A 17129-nucleotide genomic window follows, 5' to 3' on the forward strand; every position below is an offset into this window, starting at 1 on the left:
CTCATGCATTCAGTAATATAAATTCCTTGGCATTTAGCTGGATCTTTTTTTTCCCCCTTGTGGCTTGAAGTTCTTTCTCTTTTTTAATTAGATTGACCTTTTGGTTCACTTGAATGCCCTCAACCTGACAAAGAATAACTGCTCCCTTAAAAGCCTACACAGAATGTACTCCCAGCAAAAACACTGACAGAAAAATGATCATTCTGATGCTGTGTTCTGAGTAATGTTCAATTGCTACTTTCCAGAATCCCTAACAGATCAGTACCTGACTCTTCCAAAAATCTTGGAGATTGAGAATGATGAAGTGTTCTATATTTTTCAAAGTTAGAGGGCTCCTTTTGATTAATGAATGTACCTTATGAGCATTTTAAATATCTAGTAACATTATAACAGCTGATTTCTTTTATGATTAAAAATACAATGTGTAACATTAGAGAAACATAAAATATGACTCATCCTCACTGATTCTTTCACTGTGTGTGCGCACAATATCTATATTTACTTGTGAGTATGTGTAAGATGTATTTTTCTGTTTGAAAAAAACTTTGAAAGAATACTTGTAACTGTAGCTGACTGCTAAAGTTTTATCTAGACTAAACAGTTATCCAGTGAATTCTGGATCACTCAAAATTTATTATGCTCTGACCCTCCAACATGGCGCAATTATAAGAGTAGGTAATACAGCCATTTTTACTTGGTATAGATCAGGGTTCGAGAAAATAACTGAAAATGTGTTGAATAAAATAGACAATGATGCAAACACAAGTAATTTACTTCTGATTATTTTGTCTCAAATTCATACCTCCAATTAGACAAAAAAAATAACTCGAATCTTTAAGATTAGATATCCATGTAGCCACTTAACCTATCCCAACTACTGACAGCTGCTTGTAATGCTGAATCAGAAATATTGTATGTTTGAGATTGCCCTCTATTAATACACAAAGATATTAATGTAAAGGTGTGTTATTCACATTTCTAAGTTTGATCGGACTATATCTGTAGGTGTGGCCCAGTAGACAAGCTGTTATGCAAAACTAAAAAGAATAATTATTTTAAAGAGTGGCATATAAATAATGAGTTCATAAAGAAAAATACTGGAATAAAATGATTAAAATTATAGTGTAATTCAATACTTGAGAAGAAGCAGCTGAATGTGTTAGGGGTATATTTGTGCTTATAGTTTATGAAGGACTGTGCTCCGTAATTGTAAGGCATGGAAGCAGGGGTATAAGCCAAATGGTTCTGTGGCATGTACAATGATAAAACAGTAAAGAACAAGGAATGTAGCCAGTCTAGAATCCTTCAAAACCCATCCCCAATGAACAACTGCCTCCAGTGATTGAAGATCCACCTCCCTAAAGTTATATAACCTTCTAAAGCAGTGGCACCAGCTGAGGACCGATAGTTCAAATGTGGACATTTTCATTTTTAAACAACTCCTGATTAAAATCTCATGATAATCTAATGATAAAAATATTCACATATTCTAATTACAAAAGTATCCAAAGTTTTTGTGTGTTCATGAATGTGCAAGTGTTTGTAGGTACACAGATATCTGTACATAGGAATATACATGTGTAATAAGCAGAGAAAAGTTTAAATGATGCTGCCAAAGTATCCAACACCATCATCTTGATGGCCAGCACTTTTCAAAATAAAGTAGGTATTACTGGTCTATGATTAATATTTGTTTGTCTCTACTTCACCAGCACACAACTTCCACAACTATGCCCAGCTATCTTCGTTTTTAATGTAGCTCTTAGGGAGAATCGGAATATGTTTTCATGCTTGTAAAGCAAGCACTTTATCAACTGAACCATCCATCTAGCCCAAACAGCATCATAGTCTTTAACAGACACAACAGTGTTGAAAAGCTCAAACTCCAAAATCTCTTATGAGAACAATGCAATCTCTTAAGTATGAAGTCCAATACCATCAAAACACAAGTAATAGCCAATAAATAACAGAGTACACATCCCCACTCAAAAGTAAGAAACAAGAACATAGAGAACAAAGTGTCTTAGTTACTGCTCTATGGCTGTGAGGAAGACACCAAGAACATAGGCAACTGCTATAAAGGAAAGAGTTTAGTTGGGGATTACTTACAGTTTCAGAGGATGAGTTTATTGTCAATCATAGCAAGAAGCCTGACAGCAGGCAGGCAGACATGACTGTCTGTAGCAATAGCTGAGCTTACATCTTGTCTACAAGTTGGAGGCATACAGAAAGACAGAAGTAGGTTTAAGGAGAAACAAAGAGAAGAAAGGAGAGAAAAAGAGAGCGACAGAGACACAAAGAGAGATACAGACAGAGAGACATACAGAGACAGACAGAGAGAAATACAAAGACAGCGACAGAAACAGACACAGAAAAACAGAGAGACAGAGAGAAAGTGATAGCATAGGTTTTTGAAACCTCAAAGCCCATGCCAGTGTTTCAGGAACTCCAACAAGGCTATATTTCCCTCCGAATGCTTACATGTCCTTATTTCTCCCAAACAGTTCTACCAACTATGGACCAAATATTTAAACAATTTAGCCTATGGGAGCCCTTCGAAATCCAACCACACAAAACTCAAGCAAAAGAAAAACAGAACCAGATGGGCAAAGTGACAAATGTAACATCCTTATGTCCAGCATCAGGGGCTTGTGAGGAATCACCTGTGTCTTAAGAAGCTCAAGTCAACCCTCTGGCTCCAGCTCAGCCATCTGTAGCACATAACCTCTCTCTCCAGCTGACTCTACTTTTAAATACAGTTTTTAATATCTGGACACCTTGTGGTCCTGACATTTCAAACATTTTAAAGTCTATATTAAAACTTGACCTGCATCTTCACATCTTAATGCAGTGGCATTTTGGGTCCTATTTACTTACATTCTAGCCCTACCACATGTTGCCTGACCTTAACAGCTCTCTGATACCTTGCTTTCCGGTTCCATGATCCTTTCAACTTTGCATAGTCCGTGCTACCAAAACCTGTATGAAATATCTGATGTTGTCAAGTTCTGCTGTCAACTTGAGATATGTCTTTCTTCCCTTGCATAAAGTCTGTAGTGGCCTCTGTGTGCGTTAGTGGTTGTTTCTAGGCAGGGAAATTCTTGGCAACATTCTCAGTCTATGCTCTCTCCTTTCAAATTTGTGTTTCTGTGAGGCAATATTTTGCTTTTAGGGTACCCTTATAAGCTAATTTTTCTTCAGAAAAATATCACAAAACTCTATAATATTAAAGATTTTTCAAGATGTCTATCGTGGTACAAAAACAGTTTTTACAGAGATGTTGAAGATATCTTGTGACAAAAGATAGTCTTTTCAATAAACAGTTTTTCTATTACCAGATATCCATATGAAGAATGATTAATGTAGATCCTTGTCAAACTATATAGAAAAGCTAACTAAAATTGATAATATAATAAAAGGTAAGACAGTAAGCCATCAAATTCTTAGATAAATTATAGGAAAATATTTTAACTATGATAAACAAGAATTTCCTAGCAACAGCAAAGCAACAACAACAAACAGTGACGAACTTAATTTTCTGAAAATTGAGAAAACTTCAAATGATGCAATTGATAAAATAAAAAGGTATACTAAAGACTTAAGGAAAAAATCTGCAAAGCTCATACCTGACATGATGCCTACCTTGGAAATTTAAATAATTCTTAGTTTAGGTGTGAAGCAAATGACTCAATCTAGGATGTGCAAAATATGTTAATAAACACTTCACCCATAAAAGTACATACATGTCACATCAGAATGTCAGAAATAGTGAACATTGTAAGTTACTATGAAAATGCAAAGAAAAATGAGTACTTCACAAGAAGCCAGGTGGCCCTCCTGTAAAATGAAGCCTCTTGGACACTGTAGTAGCAAATATATGCTCAACTTTTTAGCCTCCATCGACAATTTTGTTATATTTTCCTGTATTTCTATATCCAAGCATTTCCACAAGACTAAAGAAAATTTCTATTATCTTATTCATAACAACATGATTAATGAGAAAATAGAAATGTTGAATTGCTTTCACATTGGAAAATTCCTCCAGAATATAAGGGCACCCTGACTTATGCTACAAAACATACGATTTTCTAAAAGGTTTCTAATTTTTTTTGTTTGTTTGTTTTGTTTTGTTTTTCGAGACAAGGTTTCTCTGTGTAGCCTTGGCCATCCAACATTCACTTTGTAGACCAGGCTGGCCTCGAACTCACAGTGATCTGCCTGCCTCTGCCTCCCGAGTGCTGGGATTAAAGGCATGCGCCACCACGCCCTGTTAAACGAATAAATACAATAAGAATTTTATATACTATGTGATCCATAAAAATAAAATTGATGCAAAATAATTACAATCCAGTAACTGTCTGGAGTTATAGAAGACATAGTGAGTAACTATAATTGTATGGGGCAGCCTCTATGATGGTGGATCTCTTCTAAAAGTGGTAGTTTTTCAATATATAACTGAAAAGAGGCCATTAGAATTCATTATACTTTGTTGCTTTTGTGAAATTTGGATAATTTCTTAAAATAAATCCAATATTACATTTCTTCTGTGAATTCTTATTATAATGGTAGTGGCATGATATCACTAGTTTTACCCACAGTGCCATAGAAGTTATTACCACTTCAGTGAGACAAGAAATTACACAAAAAAACCTCAAATAAATTATATTCTAAAGTTTTTACCATGTACAGATTTTATTATTATTTTACAAATACATTTATCTTATTATACACAAATACAATAAACTATATATAGCAGGAAGAACCATGAAATAATCAGGAATTATTAAAAAGTTATGTTCATAATGTTTTGGTTTTTTAATTTGTTAACCTTGAAGAAAACATCTTCCCTATTTTGGTGAGTCTAAAATTTTGAATGTAAATCAATATCTATCATATCTCATCTCTATCAACCTAAAAAATCTATTTAAACCTAAAAACACCTAAACCCCTAAACAATTAAGCTTATTTTTAAAACTAAACTATTTAGTCTTCAACCGATTCAGAGACCTGAGAAAGAATAAAAATTAATTGTCTGAGTAAACTGGAAGTGCAGGTTAGCAGCCTCCAAAACGGAAAAATGACAGAGACCATTTGCAGCCTGAACAGTAACCCAAAACTCTCTGTAGCTTTTAAGCGTCATTTCAGCCTCTTGGTGCAGAATATCTGACAGACATATTTCTGAGTCTGGAACTATCGAGGACTTGCTGACCCTGTCTTGGCAAAGTTGGGCTGTTGACTGTTGAGATGTAAGAAAACTTACTGCAGCAAAGACAATGTTTAAAAAATAAGGAAAAGCTAAAATAGTGATAACAGAATTCAGTGACATTCTAACAAATCATACTTCTTTCAAGCACTTCCCACTGGTGGACAACATTGACAGTACTTTTTGATGCAGATTAATGGCACAGAGGAAGCAGCAAAGACCCCACCTTCACAGATTGTGAATATGTGCTATCACTTTCAAGGGACTTTCCTGGATGGATCTCTAAATCATTGGTTTTATTTGACCTTTCCCAGCACTGAAGTCTGACGTAAGTAATAGAGAACCATTTGCTGAATCATTTAAAGACCAATTAGATTAATTAATGACACCTGTAATTAAGAATAGTATTAGAAGCAAGCATAAGTAAATACATGAGCAAGAGGTGGTTTGCGAATGTATTGTAGCTAATCATGGTTTTATATTTGACGAACCATACAAAGGAATCCTAAAACATTGAGAATCTACCATTGTGTGATTGGCGGTGGGCATATTTCTGGGGCAGTTTCTTGAATGGTAATAGATAGTGGAGGGCTAAGACTACTGTGCTACAGATCTTTTTCTTCCCAAGTTGTTTTTAGTCATTATGTTTATTACAAGAGATAAGAAAACTAAACCAGAACAATATATATGGAGAAATTACAACATCAAAAATCTTCCATTGACAAAAAATACTTAAAGAAAAAGGCTTATCTTGGCTCAGAGTATGATTCTGTATCACATTATAGCTGGGAAGACATGGCACCAGGAACACAAGGCAACTGGTCCCATTTCCTCTACAATCAGTAAGTAGAAAGAGGAATCATTATGCTCTCTTTGCTTTCTCTTTCTTATTTAGTAAACCAATGGAATTCTTGTGCCAACCACAGTCAAGGTCGGTAATCTTGCTTGCGTTAATCTGTACCACAATCTCATAGGCATAGCCCAAGGTATATTTACATCGTGATTCTGTATCCATTGAAGTTGACCATGAAGATGAGTTATCACACACAAATAGAATTTAGAAAGTTAGACTTGCAGAGGCCTGTTTACATCTGAAACCTTGCAGGAAATGACATTAGAAGCCCTGAGCTCTCATCTTTGGCTTTATTTGCGTTGAATTGCCCACAAACACATGAGTGAAACCTAAGGCAGAAGTGCAAACTGCCAAAATAGCTAATGAACGGCAAAAATAAAAATCCACTATATAATTTCAACATATGTTAGGTAGGCAGAGGAAAGAATTAGAAATTTGAAGATAACGTAAATCTGACTTGAAAAGGGGTGAGGGGAGAATAATAAAAGAGTCAAACAGCCTAATTAATGTCATTGTTTTAACATACAACATGAAAGTGCTAAGGGTGGAGGGGGTGACATAAAGGCATCTGAAGAAATAGTATTAGAAGAGATAAGTACTCTGATTATGGCAACAACAAAAAATAAAAATAAAAAGGAAAATGAAAGCATCATAGATAAAAGAAAGCCAAAGTGCACTGTTGGAGTAACAATCTTATGATGAATGCTTAAGAAAATCATTTGGGTTGAGGTTGAAGGACAACAGTAATCTAAGTCATATAAAGAAATTAATATCACAGACCATTTTCTACAGAAAAAATGCAGAAATATCTTTTCATACATTTACTTGCAGTTCTTTTTTCTATATGATTTAAGAGAGAAATACATAAAGTGCATTCTGAAAAAGTGGCATAGTGGTTGGTCTAGAGCATTTTAGGACTGAGTACTTTTTATGTATTATTGCAATTATCTTGGTTTTAATTGAAGTAAAATTGGTAAAATTTAAGATAACTGAAATTCTAGGGTAAGAAGTTAAGAATAATGAAGAAATGCAAATGGGACTGAAGTCCAAATGGCAGATACACATCAAATAAGTTAAACTAAACAAAAGCATAAGGTCAGGGGCCATGAATAAGAGATGGGTGACATAAGGAATTAAACAGAAAGGGCTTTAGTACAGCCCTTGCATTGAAAGGCCCTGGATTCAGTCCTAACACAAGATTGGAAACAAAATAAAAAAAGAAAGAAGGAAAAAAAGGGAAATGTGTCTCTATCAGTGATCTCATCACATGTAAAGGACTGAACTCTCCATTTAAAATCAGTTCCTATAAAAATAGAAAACACCTAAGCAAGTGGAAGTGTTCTTGTCTGGGGAGATTCACAAGTGAGATATTATATGAACAGACATGCTGAGTAGCAAAAACTTACTACCAAGTGAACCACGGATTTTAAAACATAACAAGGATCCTACCTACTTTGAGTTACACATAACAGTTTTCTCTAAAAGCAATACAAAATTCCATTAACAACTTCCAATTTATTTATTTATATACTTATTTACTTATATGTTTTTTACTAGTTAGTTGCTTTTCAAACATGTCCTGGAACCAGAGGAAGTGGCTGGATTCACATGAACGTCTATGTATAGACAATGCTTCTTGTTGGTTATAGAATCCATGTGACATTCTTCATATGGCATGATTAAAGATTTAAAGATGTCTTGCTTCTGCCCATACAAATAACAGAGAATAAGACTTAATTGTTCTGTGCATCACACACACCTTATACACTTATAATTTTAGGACTGTATAATGCTTGTGAGAAATTATATGTTTTCAGAACAAAAGAAGCAGACACTGCCACTAGATGAGACCTGACAGAATTCATTCCTTTCAGCTGTCTGGAGACTGATATCCTGCATCCTGCACAAACTTACTCAGTTGCTGTTCCTCATCAGAACAGGGTAGCTTCACAGAAAGCGTCCATTCCAGCAATTCAGACTGTCTCACACAGAATTTCTAATAAGCCTGGACTTTCTCAACATTTAGAAACTGGACCACAAATGCTATCCCTAGTATGTTTAGCCATTTTCCATAGTTTTACTTGAGCTTCTACAAAGGTATTATTCATCCCAAATCAGCCAGAAGAAACATTAAGAGAATGACACCCTATTTCCCTTAAGGGGGTTAGGTAAATTTTTGGTTGCTTTCTTGGGCTTTAGAAATTATTTTTACTGGGTGTTGGTTATGTTATTATCGGTCTTATTCAGAGAGAAAATAAGGTTGGACTAAGGGATATCTCTCTTTTCCTTTATCTTTCATTCTTAGGTTTGGAGATAGGGGTTGAAAATAAAAGAGGGGAATACAGAAATATATAAGGAATATGGAACAAAAAGTAGATTAGTGAATTGGAACCTCAACTTTATGACTAAGATATTATTCACAAGGTTACTTTTAATTCACCGGTATAGAATTATCAATATTGATGCAAAATAAGTTTAATATTTGATACATTGTTATAGAATTCAAATTTAAGATTATTCTTCACAAACATTATATTTCTACTCTTTTTTTTCCTTTTTTTTTTATTAATTTATTCTTGTTACATCTCAATGTTTATCCCATCCCTTGTATCCTCCCATTCCTTTCCCCCCCCCATTTGCCCATTATTCCCCTCTCCTATGACTGTTCCTGAGGGGGATTACCTCCCCCTGTATATTCTCATAGGGTATCAAGTTTCTTCTTGGCTACTTGCTGTCCTTCCTCTGAGTGCCACCAGGTCTCCCCCTCCAGGGGACATGGTCAAATGTGAGGCACCAGAGTACGTGAGAAAGTCATACCCCACTCTCCACTCAACTGTGGAGAATATTCTGACCATTGGCTAGATCTGGGAAGGGGTTTATGAAGTATTGTACCCATACAACTCAACTATAATACAATGTTTATTTCCAATACTTTGAAAGTGCTATTGCAGGCTACTTAGAGTAATTAAGTAATACAAGTTAATTTTTAGTTCATCAAATCATGATTATGCCAATTACTAGTCTATATTTATCACAAGAATATACATCCTAGGTTTAAGAGTTAGATATGATTCTATAGCTAGATAATGTAAAATAGTTAAATACTATCTTCAAACACCTCAGAGACCTACAGAATATGGCATTTAAAGATGTTTTTATTATTTTAAAGATTTTTTGACAATAAGATTATCTCCTGGTAACACCCAACCTACCTAAAGAAGATGATGAGCATTAAAGAATCACCTGATGGAGATGGCATCAAATGTGGCATACCAGCCACTGGACAAAATATCCTTGTTTCTGCCACAGACAGAATTCTATATAAAAAACTGCAAGCTTAGATGCAGGCAGAGTCAACAGCTAAACTCTGCCAAGACAGGGTACTCAAGTCCTCAACATTTCTTGACTCACAAATATGTCTGTCAAATATATGGGGCCAGAAGACTGTAGATGATGCTCCAACATTATAGAGAGGTTTGGGTGACTATTCAAGCAGCAAACTATTTCTGTCATTTTCTCATTTGGGAAGCTGCTAAGCTGCACTTCCTGTCTACACAGATCATTAATTTTATTCCTCATCAAGTCTCTGATGGGGTTGAAGACCATATAATGTAGTTTTACAATTAAGCTTAGTTGTTTGGGGGTTAAGATGATTTTAGGTCCAAATAAATGTTTTAATTTTATAAAGATGAGATATGATAGATATAGATTTAGATTCAGAATTTTAGATGCATCAATATCAGAAAGATGTTCTCATCAAGGCTCCAAATACAAATAGCATAAACAATATGAATGTAATATTTACATAATTCCTCAGTCTTTCATGGTTCCTCTTGCTGTAGGTAGATTATTGTATATGTGGGTGCAATAATATAAATGAATATGTAAAAAGAAAAAAGAAATAATTTTTTAAAATTAAAATATTTTTATCATACAATATATTTTGGTCGTGATTTCAGCATCTCACAGTATGTCCAAGATCCCCACTTGATTACTTTTTACGTGCATCCATGGAAAGGCACTTTTATTTCCCCATGAATATCATTTAGGGAAAATTTTTTACTTATGTTTATGCATTATTGATCATACATATGATTAAACTTATGAGCTGCACAACTCACACTTTTGTTGAAGAACCAAGTTGTCATGTATCAACCAGGAATTTGTCAGGACAGAAAACAGCTCTTACACACACCTAGTAACCAACTACTATCCCTATGGACACATAAAAAGAATTATATAAAGCAACTCAGGACTCATAAATGCAATTGTACCCTTAAAGTAATCTGTCTTGTACTGTCATTTCAGGAGAAAGTTTATATTGATAGTCAATATGACAGAATCTAGAATCATCTTAAAGATGAATATCTTGTCAGTCTTTGTTGATATTTATGGTTTGGTTAATTACAATCAGGATGTAAATCCTAAGAATGGATGGCATGATTTTATGGGCTTGTGGTCCTAGACTGGTTAAAAGGAGAAAACAACTCATCTTGAGCGTCTACTGTCTCTGCTTCCTGACTGTAATGAAATGTGGTTCTCAGCCTCTATTATTTCCCTCCCTCCCTTCTGTACTTATAGACTTCTCCTAGAATTGCTAAGTGCAAATAAATTTTCCCTTGTTTAACTTGTTTGTGTCTAGTGTTTTGTTGCAGCCAAAGAGGAAAGTAACTGTTTACTTAGAAGCCTACTGCTATGATAAAACACTGTGACCAAACACAGGGGAAATGATTTATTTTACCTTACAGCTTACATTTCATTAACAAAGGTAAGACAGGGCAGGAAAAGTAGCAGATACCAGAGAGGGAGGAATATTGCTTACTTGCCTGCTCCTTATGTCCTGGTCAGCCTGCATCATCTGCCCAGCAGTGGCCCTACCTCAGGAAGTGGACCCGCACTTCAAACCATAATCAAGATATGACTACAGCAATGTGGTGGAGACTTGTTTCAAGTTGACAAAAGCAAACAAACAAAAATTAAAAAAAAAAAAAAAAAAAAAAAAAACTAGTCAAGACACCAAGTAAAATACATCTAAATGACACTCCTTGCCAAGTTTTTAGTTGTGTGTATATTCAATTATTCAAACAAGATGACAAGAACTCGGAGAAAAACTATACCTAACAGGTTTTGGTGAACCAGCCAGAAGGTAAGCACCTTAGTGGGAATCCTTGTTTTCCACTCATTTGCCTCCCAGCAACTTCTGTCATTAAAACTTTTGCAGTTTGCCATCAATCACCAGGCACTGGACCAGCAATTTATAGAAATAGGAAATCCATTGTTTTCAGCCTGTCATGGCAGGATAACTGCCATGGACATGGGCAAACTGTGTTATTTCCCAGAGTAGGGAAAATCCATACAACTGTTGGTTGGTTTTTATGGCGTTATCACCTGCGTTTTTGTGGTCTCTATTTTGTATTGGCTCTTCACAGCTCTTTCAGACAGGTCAGGGCTAACTCCAGGACTTGCTCATGGCCTAAAAACATGTCCTGGATTCAGTGACCCTGGGAGCCTTTTCTCCCATGCAGACACCAAGGAAGAAGGACTAGTAGATCACGACTCTCCTTTGACTTACTCACTTGGGCCCATGGGATGCCAGCTTCTTCTTTTAGCCATAGAAAGTCTTCTCCTTTTCCATCTCATTCTGTAAATAACAACACACATGCACATGGCTCCTCCAAGATCTTCACTAGAAGGTGATTAAATGTTGCTGTCTACAACCATGGTTGTCCCCCAATAGAAAGAGGACATATATTATTCAGGAAATCTTTTAAAAGGAGGTACCAGTGATGACACGGTGCTAAAAGATCCTGGGACCCCATGAAGAGACTCAAAAATAGAGTGTGCCTGTCATTTCCAAAATAACCCAGCTCTTATCACTTAAAGAACTGCTCAAAACACCCATGTTTCCACTTATAAATCCAAAGTTTCTCAGAGCAGAAAACTATCCATATCTTAGCAATTACTTCCCCAAGAAGAATTATGGGCTTTATGAGGAGTCTTGTTCGCACCTACTTTTCCTTACTGTGTATGTACCTTGCATTTTGCTTTTGAATTATTTAACTAACTTACCAAGAACATGGAAGAAAGTTTGTCTAGAAATGACTAGGTAATAACTAAATTAAGGATAAAATAAAAAGAAACAAAACAAATATTTTCCAACCATAATATGATCAAAATAGAAATCAATATTATAAGAACACTAACACTTTACAAATATGTGGAATTTGTTGTTAACCAATGAATCAAAATCAATTGTCATGGGAATTAAATGAAATAAATGAAGAAAAATAAATATAGTGTTAAAATATATGCAATGAAGAGAAATCAATTGCTCAGGGGAATATTTGTAGGTACAAATTCCTACATTAAAATTGAAAACAGTTGCCAAATTAGTAATCCAGTATTCCAATATATTAAAAAGTAAAAGAAACAAACTAAATGAAAGACATAAAAATAGTAAATTGAACATAAAACTATTTTTTAAAAAAATCAATCAGCAGTCTTAGCTTGTCTGATCAACTACAAGAACCAACATGGAAAACAAATTAGCTATGTATTTCATGGCTTTACATTGTTGAAGTTTCATGAACAAACATATACCAATTAAATTAAAGATTTTAAATAAAGTAATCTTAGAATCACAAAAACATGCAAAAAAGATTGTTTGAATAGATACATAACCAAATAGATTTAAAGAATAAGTATAAACCTTCCTCTCTCCCGTGCGTACACACACACCATAATAAGTTCACAGTAAAGTAGGTTTATGAGTGGCTGGAATAAACATTTAATAACAACTTCATAGAAAGCCTCCTCAAAATATTTTTAGAAAATAGGAGTTTATTCATTATTTTGCTACTGAAGTAGAAGAAAAACATTCCACAGGGGTAAGAGGATACAGATTAAAAATGCCAATGAATGGATCCAAAATTTTTAGCACACATACACACAAAACATGTTTAAAAGATTCTGTATAATGACAAACTGGATGTCTGAACATCTAGTTGCGTCTTCTTTTATATCCAATCATTAATTGGCGTATGAGTATAGAAGAAAAAGACAAGAGGAAGGTAAAGCAATAGTACAATATCTTAAAAACTCACGAAAATTCACACTGTTAGTGATCTACCAAAAAGAAAAAGAACTATAATACATGTAAAACTTTCTATATGATTTAAATAAAATTTCTTCAACTGAGTTTACAATTTTCTATATAAGAGCTAAATATCTTCTAACAAAATCACAACACTCAGAATTAGAACCTGAATTAAAACTGTTGATCTTAGATACCCAAGAGATTCCCAAATCATTACAGTTTATTGCTACTACCCTTGTTTGCTCATTTAGCCCCCACAGGTGAAAGGTAGGTCCCCACTGCTGAAGCCCTCATATACTTCAAAACTATGGTCTAGATGCCACATACCTGGACCTAAGCTGAAATTATTCTTCCTGAATATTAGCTGTCATTTTGCCAGAAAGCACCATGCAAACTTCCAAAAGAGGAACAACAAACAATCCTATCCAGCTACGACACTTATGAAACACAGCAATGACTAGTATGGTAAGATAAAAAAAAAAAAAAAAAAAAAAAAAAAGGTGAAGAAATGGCACTTAAACTTTGGTTGTAACTAGCAGCTCTCTAATTCTTTTAAAGATAGATTTAACAAGAGGAAGATAATGTTGGGTACTAGAAATCTAGCTAACTATCCAAAGCTAGTAAAGACATATATCTTTGACAGAGAACTTACAACCACCACTTTACTGTACTAGCATAATAATTCAAAATATTAGGCCTTATATTCACACATAAGTAGTCCTCATTTTTCACCAAGGAAAATTCTCTTTGTAACAGAGGGAGACCATTAGATAAGACAAAAAATAATCAAATTATAGAGTTATGGAGCACAGTTCCAGTGAAAATATCTAAAAAAAAAAAAAAACCTTTACCTAAGGTTTGAGGACAATTAATGGCATGTAAGAGGCAGAGGACATGGAGTTTGCTGTGATATTGTGTCTTCCAGGAATCTCAGAAGCCATAGACATCAAGCCTCAGCAACATGACTTCCCAAACATGAGCTGATTGAGTACTACAGAAAAACAGATTTGCTGAAGAGAACAGGGGAAATCCCAGGCCCCAATCTTACACAAAATGTCTACAGGAAATTTTAGTTTTTAACAGTGTCCTAGAATGCCTTACCAAGCAAATAGGCTAGAAAAGAAATCAAACATCCAAAATTTATATAATTTTAAAAAACATCTCTATTCTCAGGTGATGTGTCATATAGAAATCCTTAAAAATCCACAAAACAAAGTAATTAAATTCAGCAAAGCTACTGTATATTAGATAGACATATGCAAATTATTAGAGTTTCTTTTTTTTTTTCTGTTTTTTTCTTATTAATTTATTCTTGTTACATCTCAATGTTTATCCCATCCCTTGTATCCTCCCATTCCTCCCCCCCCCCATTTGCCCATTATTCCCCTCCCCTATGACTGTTCCTGAGGGGGATTACCTCCCCCTGTATATTCTCATAGGGTATCAAGTCTCTTCTTGGTAACCTGCTATCCTTCCTCTGAGTGCCACCAGGTCTCCCCCTCCAGGGGACATGGTCAAATGTGAGGCACCAGAGTACGTGAGAAAGTCATATCACACTCTCCACTCAACTGTGGAGAATATTCTGACCATTGGCTCTATTCAATAACAATAAATGACATAAAATAAACACAAAACAAATTTATTTCACAAGACATCAAATGGGTAAAAAAATTGTACTTCCATATTCTCAGTCTCCATAAATGTGAAGTGTATATATTTTTATAACAAATATCTGCCAAACTTTTCATATTTTTGTTGTTATTCTCTAAGCAGTACAATAATTATACTATATTAGAAAGATTTGAAGTTAAAATAAAATAATGGCATTTATATTATATTATAAGTAACATATTATATTATATTAGAAGTAACATATATACACATATATATAGTAAGATATACATATTTATATGCAAATTTTATTGAGGAACTAACCTATGTGTGAATTGCTATATTTATAGTTGGGCTTACAAAGCAACGCTCTGAGAATGAGGGCAAAGTGTAATTAGAAATAAATTTAGTCATGTTAGTATACAACTTGAGTTAAGCTATATAGTTAAATCTATAGTGTTTGATAGCAGAAATTAAATATGACAGATGCAAATAGAAAGATTATTTAGGCTCATTGTTTGTAATACTTAAATACTGTTCAACTGGCAACAGTCTCTAGAAGTGGTTTATAGACTTAATTCGGCCTACTGGTTTTTGTCAGAGAAATGAAAAATCTGATCTGAAAAGTCATGTGGAATTTGAAGTGACAGACATATTTCTTATTGTGATTATCATGTTGGTACACATATGTACAAGTGTAAATTTATACAATATATTCGAACTCACCTAGATTTAAGTAAGGCTCATAAAATCAACCTATAATTTTTCTCAGTATTCCAAAACACACTGGCTGTAATAGTCTGTGTTCTCTAGAGTAACAAAACTTATGGACTATATTAAAATGACTTATAGTCTGTGGTCTGGGTAATCCAACAGTGGCTGGTAATGAAGGGAAAGTTCAAGAATCTAGTAGCTACTCTGTCCATAAAGGTGAATGTTGTAGCTGGTGTTCAGTATTGGCTGTAATCCCAAAGAAATAAGCTCTAATGCCATTGCAAGAAAGGCCTTGTTAGAAAGGTGAGAACAAGGTGAGACCAAGTGGGCAAATAACAAAAGCTTCCTTGCTCTTATATAGGCCTCCAGCAAAAGGCATAGTCAAGATTAGAAGTGTTTTTCCCACTCAAAAGCTCTTGAATAAAGCATGTCTTCCAGCGTTAATAATCTGGATTAAAGGTTTGTCTTCCTGTTGGGTCTGGAGGCAAGCTAATGAAACACCAAGGATACCCTATAGTGAAGCAAAAAGTTTATTTTTCAGGCAACAGGTACTGGCAGCCAGAGATGCAGCTTCAAGCTCAGGAGTGAAACAGTGACAAAAAGCAAGCTCCTAACAGTCTTTTTAAAGCAAAAACAAGCAAAAGAAACATAAGCAGAAGGGCATGTACAGGAAGGGGGAAGAAAGCCTTATCTTGGCTGCTCAGTACCAGATGGACTCATTTATAACAAAGTAGGAGTCAGCTGGATATATTAAAGACCCGACAGCAATGGGAGGAGTCAGCAACAGCAATCTACGTGGGACTGGGAACATCTGTCTGTCCATGGCTGCTAGATGGTCCTTTTGTCCTGGTAGTTTTTGCCAGAACTGGGGGCCTGTATGTGTTAAGATGGAATAGAGGCCTACAATGGAGTCTAGTTTGTTAATCATTCATTACTACCGCAACAATCTTAGAAGTAGATCTTCTCACTTCAAATTAATCAAAAATTGCTAACAGTTGTGATGTTTCTTTGAGGGTTTTACTTATTTCCAGATTCAATCAAATTGACAACCAAGAATAGATATCACAACTGCTAACATGAAGCACACTCATTTGACCACCAGGATGCTATATTTGTAACTGACTCCTTTGAGATTTAATGTCTTTCTGGTAACTTTTCTCTTATAGATTCTGAATATTCACACAAAATAAATGACTTAGTTTACAGTTGAATATATTGTGTAAAATGTTAACATCTCTCAGTAATCAAAAGCATTCATTCAAGTAGAATTTTAACTAAATTCATTCAGTATCTGAGTAGTTTTGGCCCATCTAAATTAGGTCTGGGTCATCTTCCGGAATGTGTGTAAAGTAAGGTTGAAATGATTACAAGTTAAGAAAGAACACAGAACTCTGTCACCCACTCATGTTCCCATCATTTGTTTATTATCTATTAACTACATAAGCTACTTTTTATTTCTTACCCATGACAAAGGAAACCTTATTTTTACAATTTTTTATATAATAACAAAGTGTATTTAGGGTGGGGATTTGCTTTTTCTAAAACAGCAATATTCTATTCCTTGGGCCTCTGTAGAGGCCATCACAGTTTAGTTTTTGGTTTTTTGATCACCCCTGCCTGAGGAAAGCCTTATCTGAATCTCATGCCCTTAG

The sequence above is a fragment of the Acomys russatus genome, chromosome 1, assembly GCF_903995435.1.
Source record: "Acomys russatus chromosome 1, mAcoRus1.1, whole genome shotgun sequence".
NCBI lineage: Eukaryota > Metazoa > Chordata > Mammalia > Rodentia > Muridae > Acomys > Acomys russatus.